Below are 8,600 nucleotides of genomic sequence, written 5' to 3' on the forward strand. Positions count from 1 at the left end.
ATTGCTTCATTATTATGCTAAATTTCAGAAACATCATGGCTGTTTCCTCATCACTCTTAATAGCTGATTAAGTAGTTTTAGTTTTACATACTCCAACAAGTCCTGTTTAGCAAAGCCAGGTGTTAGCTAATCCTGATGTAGCCACTTGGGTTTAACTTTTTTAATGAGAATGAAACACATCTGTTGTATAGAGATAGTAAATCACTTTAGAAGTTCCAGCAGGAGATAAGATCCACCTACACTGTTGGCCTGTACCTATCAGGCAGCCATAGCTTGCTGTGCAATCAGTTTTTGTCCCAGTACTGAACTGTTTGAAGATTCATGGTTAAATACAAACTTGGTCATAGAGTTTACATTCCACAAGTGGCTCAAGCAATTTAAAATGAACTCGACCTGACATTTTAACCTCCTTACCAAGTTATGCAGACTGTTTGTACTGGCAGGGGGATCTAATAAATGGGGTAAAAAAAGAGAAAGGGGAGTCAATCTTCTTATCTCAGCTGGATCATTGATTCACTGTGTGACCTATGCAAAGCTCTAAGACTCTATTGCCTTACAGATTTTCTTTTCAAATAAGAGTACTCCGAGGCCCAAATATACCACTTGAGATGTGATTTTCTTGTTAAATTTATGTCTGCTTTCAGAAGAATTATCTAAGCATGAAACATTTTGTACAATGCTAAAAACAACACAGAAATACTGGAAATAAATTATTTCCCAACTGTGAGTCTTCCAGACCATGAAGTGGGCTATTAGTATACAAACCTTACATTTACAGTAGCCAGCAATTCTTGAAAATCACTACAGTTTGCATGGGTTTAGTTGTGACTTTTATTTTTCCCAGCATTATCTGAATTCTCGAGGACTAAGACTTTCAGCCACTTAATCTCAGTTTAAGGTCTCTTCCTAAGAGCTGAACCATAAAGGTTTAGTGACTTGGGACATTTTGAGAGCACCATCATTTGGCCATTCAACAAAGGCATGTCCAGCCCAGTACCTCTTGCCTTTCTGTTTGTCTCGAGAATCACAGTATGAAGAAAATGACTAGATCATACTCTGTATGGTAGAGGCAGTGTCATGGATGTATTAATGATTCATGAATTCTTCAAACTCTTTCAAACAGCAGCTGCCATTTTGTGTGCTGTTTCACACCCAGAACATAGAGGAACATTTTACTGCTCTAGTGTTCATTGCGATAGCTCATTCTTATCCTTGAATTGATATTGAGGTAACACACATTGCAAATGAAAAGACTGCTACCTCATCTCTTGATCCTGATTGTGCCATAATCCTAGTGCATTGCCTCAGGCAGTTCTTCAATATATATGCCATATTTCCTCTAGTCAGACTACATTCCTTGAAAGTGCAGTCCATATCTTGCCATTGCGTTGCAAAAGAAAACACACCATGGGTATTATCAATATATGATAATGATGCACTTATAAGAAAAGAATCGTTGCAATATTAAGCATCACAATTGAAATAATTCTTTTATTCTCCCTTAAAAACCAGCAAGAACTAACATTTTACCCACTTTTTCTCCTAAAACAATACCATATGGTGCCTAGCCTAGAGCAAGGAAGAACATTTCTTTTGCTTTCTTCATGTCAGTAGCAGCTGGGCTGCAGTGGAGATAAGGAGATGGTCTGAAATCACTAAGGATTCTGGCTTTTCAGGTGTCTGAGGGTTTCTAGGGGAAGATTATCTGTATGTGCAGCTCCACACTGTCTCCCACAATGCAGACCAGCCTGCCCTTACCAGGGAGGGACAGGCTGCAGAAAACTGTAGCCTGGAGAAGGGAAGGGTGAAGAAAACTGTGGAGCAAAATAGCCACTCAAACAGACTTCCCAGCAAAGGAAGGTCAGGTAGAAAGAAAAAAACAGGAGTGTTACTTCAGACGCTACACTTTATTGAGCCACAGATTTCTCTTTTAGAGTGTATTCACTTTGTTGGAATTCAGAAAAGAACAAAATGAAATTACTTAGAAGTCAGGTAAGAAGAAGTGAAAAGGTTAGTACAGTGAACATGGTGCAAGCTTCTTTACAGCTACCCAGTGGATACTTAAGCCTTCTTTCACAGTATGTGGGGAGTTCATCCCTATTCATTCTGTGTGTGTAAGGTCTGACAGATCCTAAAGCATCATGAGGTCCACTGAGAACTTCTAACATGGGACACAACAAAGATATTTACTGGCAAATTTGCAAATTTGCTGTAGGAGAAGTCACCTCGCCATGGAGCAGATAAATCATTGCCTGAAGGAAGCAGAAGTGTTGCTCTTACTGTGGCTGGCAGTCCACAGGGTTTCCAGCAGCACCTGATCAGCTGAATCAATGAAAGCAGAAGGGGAGGAGTGGTGTCACTGCTGCCATAAGCAGCCAGCAGGATCATCCCTTTGCCATAATGAATAACTTCCACAGGAACCAAGGAAAAAGAACAGATCACAGAGTCCTCTCTCTACTTTGCAGCAAGAAAATCATACTTACAAGTGTTGGGAACATACAGCATGGATATGGCTGACTAGCAAATCCATCTCAAAGAAAAAGTTTACTGCCTAGACTCATCCTCATTAGTTTCAAGTTATAGAGAAGGCAATGGGGTCCAGATATTATTGTGTGCGTTTTGAAACTGGGGTGGTTTTTGTAGCTTTCTTGTTTTAATTTTAAACTGTGCCACATCTATGCCAGAAGCTTCAAAACAGGTCTGGGGGAGTGAGAGGAATAAAAGGGGTTAAAATCTGGGAAATAAAAAGAAGGAAACTCCTCACAACACTATTATAGTCTTAGTCATGTTAAACTATGGGGAATAATAAGGCCTACATCTACATTACCCTATCTGAGCACAACAGGTCACCTTTGATTTCTAAAATGATTTCCACGTATTTTGGTATCCTCTCATTTCAGAGCATTTTTCAACTTAAAAAACTATCAACTGCATTTAATTCATGGGAAACAGCAGCTGTTAGATTTGTTCAAGATCACAGAGCAAGTGAATTTCAGAAACTGGAAAGAAAATAAACTAGCATGACTTTGAGAATTTTTCCCTCATCACTGGTTCATGCAGCTTTCCCTTAGGAGACAATGACTCTCACTGTCTCTTCAGTGTTCTCGTCCCACTTCAGCCATAGCTTTTAAACCTGAGAGTGCCACACAGACTGCAGAACATTCAAGACGATGAGATCACCGCTTTCTATAAAAACTCCCCAAGAAACAAAAACAACACTTTATTGCTATAGTAAGGGTCATGACACTACTTTCTTATATTCACACTATATTTTTTAAGAGCTTGCACAGCACAGTTCACAAAAATAATAAATCTCCATGAGAATGTGGTGGCTTCATCTTGCAGGTCATTTCATTTATCTTGTTAAAGTACTCTAATTAGTCACACTAATCACACACACTAATCACACTCTCACAATCACACTGTTGATTTTAACTGTGAAGCATTATCCATCTGATCCATATTCCACAGGTTGGCAATGAAATTTGGATGGCTCATCGTATTGCACTTGCCACTGCAAGCCCTAAGCAGAGAAGCGATCCTTGGTACACAAAGCATGCAACAAAGAATTGTCCTCTCCCAAACATTGACTTTTTTCAAGAATTGTCCTACACCTTGCACAATGAGGGGCTCTTGAGTGCACTCCTGCATGTTAGCCCTACTGCATGGATGTCCTCATCAAAAATGCCCTAAAGCCCAGAGCTGCCTTACCATGCTTGGTGTTGCTGGGCTTTTCCCCAGGAACCTGATGCCTGCTCCCAGCCTCCATTCATCAGTTTCTGATTCCTCTGTAGGGGAATTGCTCTGTTACACTTCACCAGAAGAAGCATTCGCCAGGTAGAGAACAGAAGCAGCCTATACGTACGATTCAGGTAATGCTCCAGCAAACAGGAGAAACCCATAGGGCCCAAACCACCAAAAAGAAACATCTGGCAGCATGTGGCAGAAGACTATTCCTCCAATGACCAAGCATCTCCTTTTTTACCATCAATACAACAAGTCACTGAAAATTGTTTCTTAATTTGAGCTAATAGGCACTGTCTGTTGTGCTCAACCCACTTTTGCCCAGTGTTGTGCTGTGGCTTACCATTTTCAGGAGTACAGCTGCCACCTTTTTCATCTGACACCCAGCAGAAAGGGAACATGCTAACTTGCACAATTCTAGCTCCCAGACACTGACATATCTTCTGCAGCACTCCAGAGGTAACCACTTACCAGTTATGAATGGCAAAGAGCATCACAAACATATCCTGTAGCACAGCAAAACCCACCTGTTGTAAGGAGAGGAAGTGGGTAGTGAGTAAAAAAAAGAGAAGAAACCATCAGTGAGGCTTTAGGAGTTGACATGATAAACAGGAGACAGGCAGGACTGGGATTTGGGAGAAACAGACTTGTCTCCCTTGTCACGATAGGAAAACAGTGAGTTATGACACTGTCACAAGGCTTTAATCTTTTGGTAAGTTGCTTTTGAAGGATAATGGCATAATTTGTAGGGGCCATTGAACCAGTAACAATTAGCAGCTTATCACTGCAGGCTGAATGATCCGTTGTACAGATCTTCTGGGGTTTTTTACTGCAAATGTACTAAAGAAACAAAACTTCGATCATGTTCTCTCATTCTGTGCATGGGTTTTCTCTTTCAAACTCTCAGAGAAATACTCATGTAATTAAAAGAAACAGAAATAAAATTCAGAGACTTCAGAAACATACAAATATAACAATGTACAGAATTTTCAGACCTTCTATCAAATGTATTTGTCTTTTATATATATATATATGTCTTTTTAAATCATAATTTTCAAACTGAGTACTTCCCAGGTTCTCTGTTAAAAGAAAAGAACAAAGTGCACGTTTGAATTCCTCTGTTGAAAACCATGAAAGATAAAATGAAAACATGCCAGTTTCTATAAGCTGAGTGCAAATAAGAGTGACTGACACCTTTATCTAGACTTCTTTCCCAGCAGCCAAGAGGTTAATAATCATAGGATACAAATAGAAAAAAAAAAACCACTTAATTCCAACTGCCTTATTTTCTGAAGTGCCTTTAGGGTTCATTTCAAAAGGTCCTGTTTCAAAGCACACCCATGTAGTCTAGAAAAATGACAGTGGTTTAAAAATCATTCAACAAAACCACAGTGTCACAGTTTGGACTATTCAGTTGCCTTGTTTAAATATTTTTACAGTAGTGTGACTTGCCAAATCTAGCTGAGAGGCTCTAATAATCACATATGTCATGGTCTATATTTTAATGACACAGGCAATTGCAATCTAGATTTATTGAAACAGAATCACCCATGGGCAAAAGAAAATCTATTCCTAGTATCTCACACATCCCAAATCTCTGAACCAGGGTCCCAAAAACTAGAATACATGCTCTATGGAAACAGCTTGCTTTAATCCCAAACATGCACTTTACGGTTTAAGTTTCAAGACTGCAAGGGACAGTAAGGAAGTTATGTTAGAGACAAGGTTCATGATAGTTGGACAAAGAAAGCTTTGAAATGTACTTCTTATGCTTTCCCATCAAGCTTATTCGAAATGCAAGATGTGAGGGCCAGTGAACACAGGATGGCATTTGTGCCAAAGGTGCCCTGCTGCTGCAGAGCTGTGTGCCATGTAGTACAGTCAAGCTCATCCCAGTTGCCAGGCCACTGCTGCCTCAGTTTGGCTGTATTCCATAGGTATAACTGCTGAGAAACTATTTAGCTTGTTCAGTCAGAATTGCATCTAACTGCTACTTTTTTAAGGCTGTATCTAGAAAAAACATGAAACTAATAAGCAACTGAAGAGCTGCACTTAAGTGGCAAAAAATAAAATTTGCATTTTTTAAATACATATAACACTCAGAATTTTAAAAAAAGCCAAAAAAACCCCAAAACAACTAAACAAAGGGGGGGAAAGGAGAAAAAAAAAAAAGGCTCTGTAAATGTGTTCAGGCTCTTTTACCATACTGGAGAATTAAGCTAACAAGTAATCTCTACATAAAGCAAGAGAGGAGATAAATGGCAATTGTTACATGAACTCTATGGATGTTTATGACCTGCTTCAAATCCTTTTACACCATTCAGGTAGCAGAAGAGACTCTGGATGAGTCTAGAAGTATGTTCACGCAATGAAAACCACAAAGCAGCCAAAAGAGACCACAGAGTATTTATTGCTCATAGTAGACAACAGTGTTCCTTTTCCATCACACATCTCCAGCAGCAACTGAATGCTCCAGAGAGCATCACCACTGCAGCACATGAACAAACACACCAGCCAAGAATGCACTGAATGAACATGATCTACAGTGGCAGGAGGAATGCAGAAAAAGCATCAGTGGAAACATTTTCAAAACATCAACAATTTGAATTTTCTTATCCCTGAAATACCAGATTGAAAATATATCTCAGATAAAAATAAATTAGTCCAACTTTAGTATTTTGCCTGCTTTGGACAGCTGGTTTTAGCTGCTGAAAAAAGGTGTAACACAGTTAGAATAATGTGAATGCTACGACTGAAACTGGAATGGTTTTCCCCCGCTTGAAATTAGGGGTTTAAAATTTGTTTTAAACAAGTTTTGAGTAAAGGATGTTTTGAGTAAAGGAATGTTTTGACTAAAAGAAAGTATTGTGTAAGCTTCACCAGCTGCAGTCCTGAAAACTTCCCAGTGTCTACAGTTACCTTTTGAAATGGCTGTGTCAAAACAGAAGGCCTGGAGCCAGGAAGCTCTGATAGCTAGCCCTGGACATGACACACACTCAGGTAATTCAGGTAGACTCAATCCTGAAAGATAGTAAAGACTTCCTGTGAGATGCTGAGATGTAGCCCTGGCATGGATTTCTGCTGAGATGTTTCTTCTCAAATACCATTTATCTTTCCTTCTGCTGTGGTGAAGAGAGAATGATGTGGAGGAGTTGGATGTTGCAATATTGTGCTTGCATTGCTGACAGGACAGATGGCAAAACAACTGGTATCACTGGGATGGGTGATGTTGCTGGTTTGTTCTGTCTGCCTGTAAAGGCAAAAAGAACTAAATCCAACTCTAAAGACTGCACTTTTTAAACAGACAAGTATGAGGGGAAGGGGTAGGGCATGACTTACTCACCTTGGGTTCAAAACAGCAAACACATAGTTTGTTCCTGATATATATGAAGAGCTCTTATAGCAGATTGTTGTAACATGAGGTTGGTTTACAGGACAACTTACATAAGTGTGTTCTGGTGATGATGGTCATCTGGAGATGATTTGCCAGATCACTGAACAGTAACTCCCCTCTTCTTCCTCACAATCTTTTCCCTCCACAGCGCCCCTTCATTAACAATTAAACAAAAACACAACTGCTGTTTATCTGCTTGATAACTGTATTGTTTAAGGATAGCCGGCCAACACTAAAGTCTGAAGCTGCTTTTCTCTTATAAACCTATATAGAAAGTAAATTACAATATAATGACAGATAACTTCGGAGCTTACAGTGCCTTTGCCAGCAAATGGTCTCCCAGTTGCTAGTATTTCCTTTGCCTACAAGTGGTAGACCAGTTATTGAAGATTAATAACCACAATGTTAGACCTATTTATGTAAGAACAACGCAGCAAACTGTGGATCAGTCAGCAGAGGGGGCAATGAGTAGGCTGACAAAGCTATGGAGCGTTCTGTTACTGAAGGATGGAAAATAGGGATGACATTGCCCTCTCGTGGGAAACTGCTGAAGTGGAAAGAGGCAAAGCTCCAGCCGGCTGATGCCGGCAAGGTTTGTTAATCCTGCGAGTCTCATTACAGCAGGTGCTTAAACCTCCTGACATTTTCGTTCCATATGCTCGGGTCATTCAGAGTTGAGAATGTGTGGCATGCTACAGGACCAGGATTAAGTCTTTATTAAAAAATTCAATGTGCTAGCTAGGAATATAACTCTGAGGCTACAGCTCAGAGGCATCCCTTTAAAAGCCAGATATTTGAGGTCAGGATTCTCTTTACTGAAAGTACAGCCTGAAAAGCACCACTATTTAGTGCTTTAGCCTAAGAGCTATGACACAGAGCTGTGCCACGGAGAGTCAAACCTTGCTAAGACAGTTTTGCTTTAAAAATACCCCCTCTGTTCTGTCACCATGCAGTTCAGATCATATCTCCTAAAAGTATAATTCATACTGTATAGAGTGGTGGGATGGAGGTGATTTAGGGTTAACTTCAGAGGACTTGTAAACTATTTATGTACTATATTGAAAAACGTGTTATAGAGTGGGATACTGTCCAGCCATGATAGTGGTGGACATTAAAAATGGGCTGTCCTGACGAGTTACATTTTATAAAGAAAGCTGATTTTTATTTTTGCCCAGATCTCTTCAGAGAACCTGATAAAAGATGGACTATTCAACTGGTAAACTGGGGATGAAGGAGAGTGAGAAAAAGCAAGAAGGAGGGGACAGGTTAAGGACAGGAAAGCCAAGGACAGCCTTAAGGAAAGCAGCGTATTATCTGTGCCCAGATGTGTTTCTGAAGTTCACATGGTTGCAATGACAAAAATGCAGGAAAATCTCAGGATATCTTTGTGCAGGAGGCACACAGGCCTACAGGTGGATCACTGCCAACAGCATATACAGGACTGGTATAGTAAGGATGGCTG

Source organism: Corvus brachyrhynchos, unplaced genomic scaffold (genome assembly GCF_000691975.1).
Source record: "Corvus brachyrhynchos isolate BGI_N302 unplaced genomic scaffold, ASM69197v1 scaffold408, whole genome shotgun sequence".
NCBI classification, from domain to species: domain Eukaryota; kingdom Metazoa; phylum Chordata; class Aves; order Passeriformes; family Corvidae; genus Corvus; species Corvus brachyrhynchos.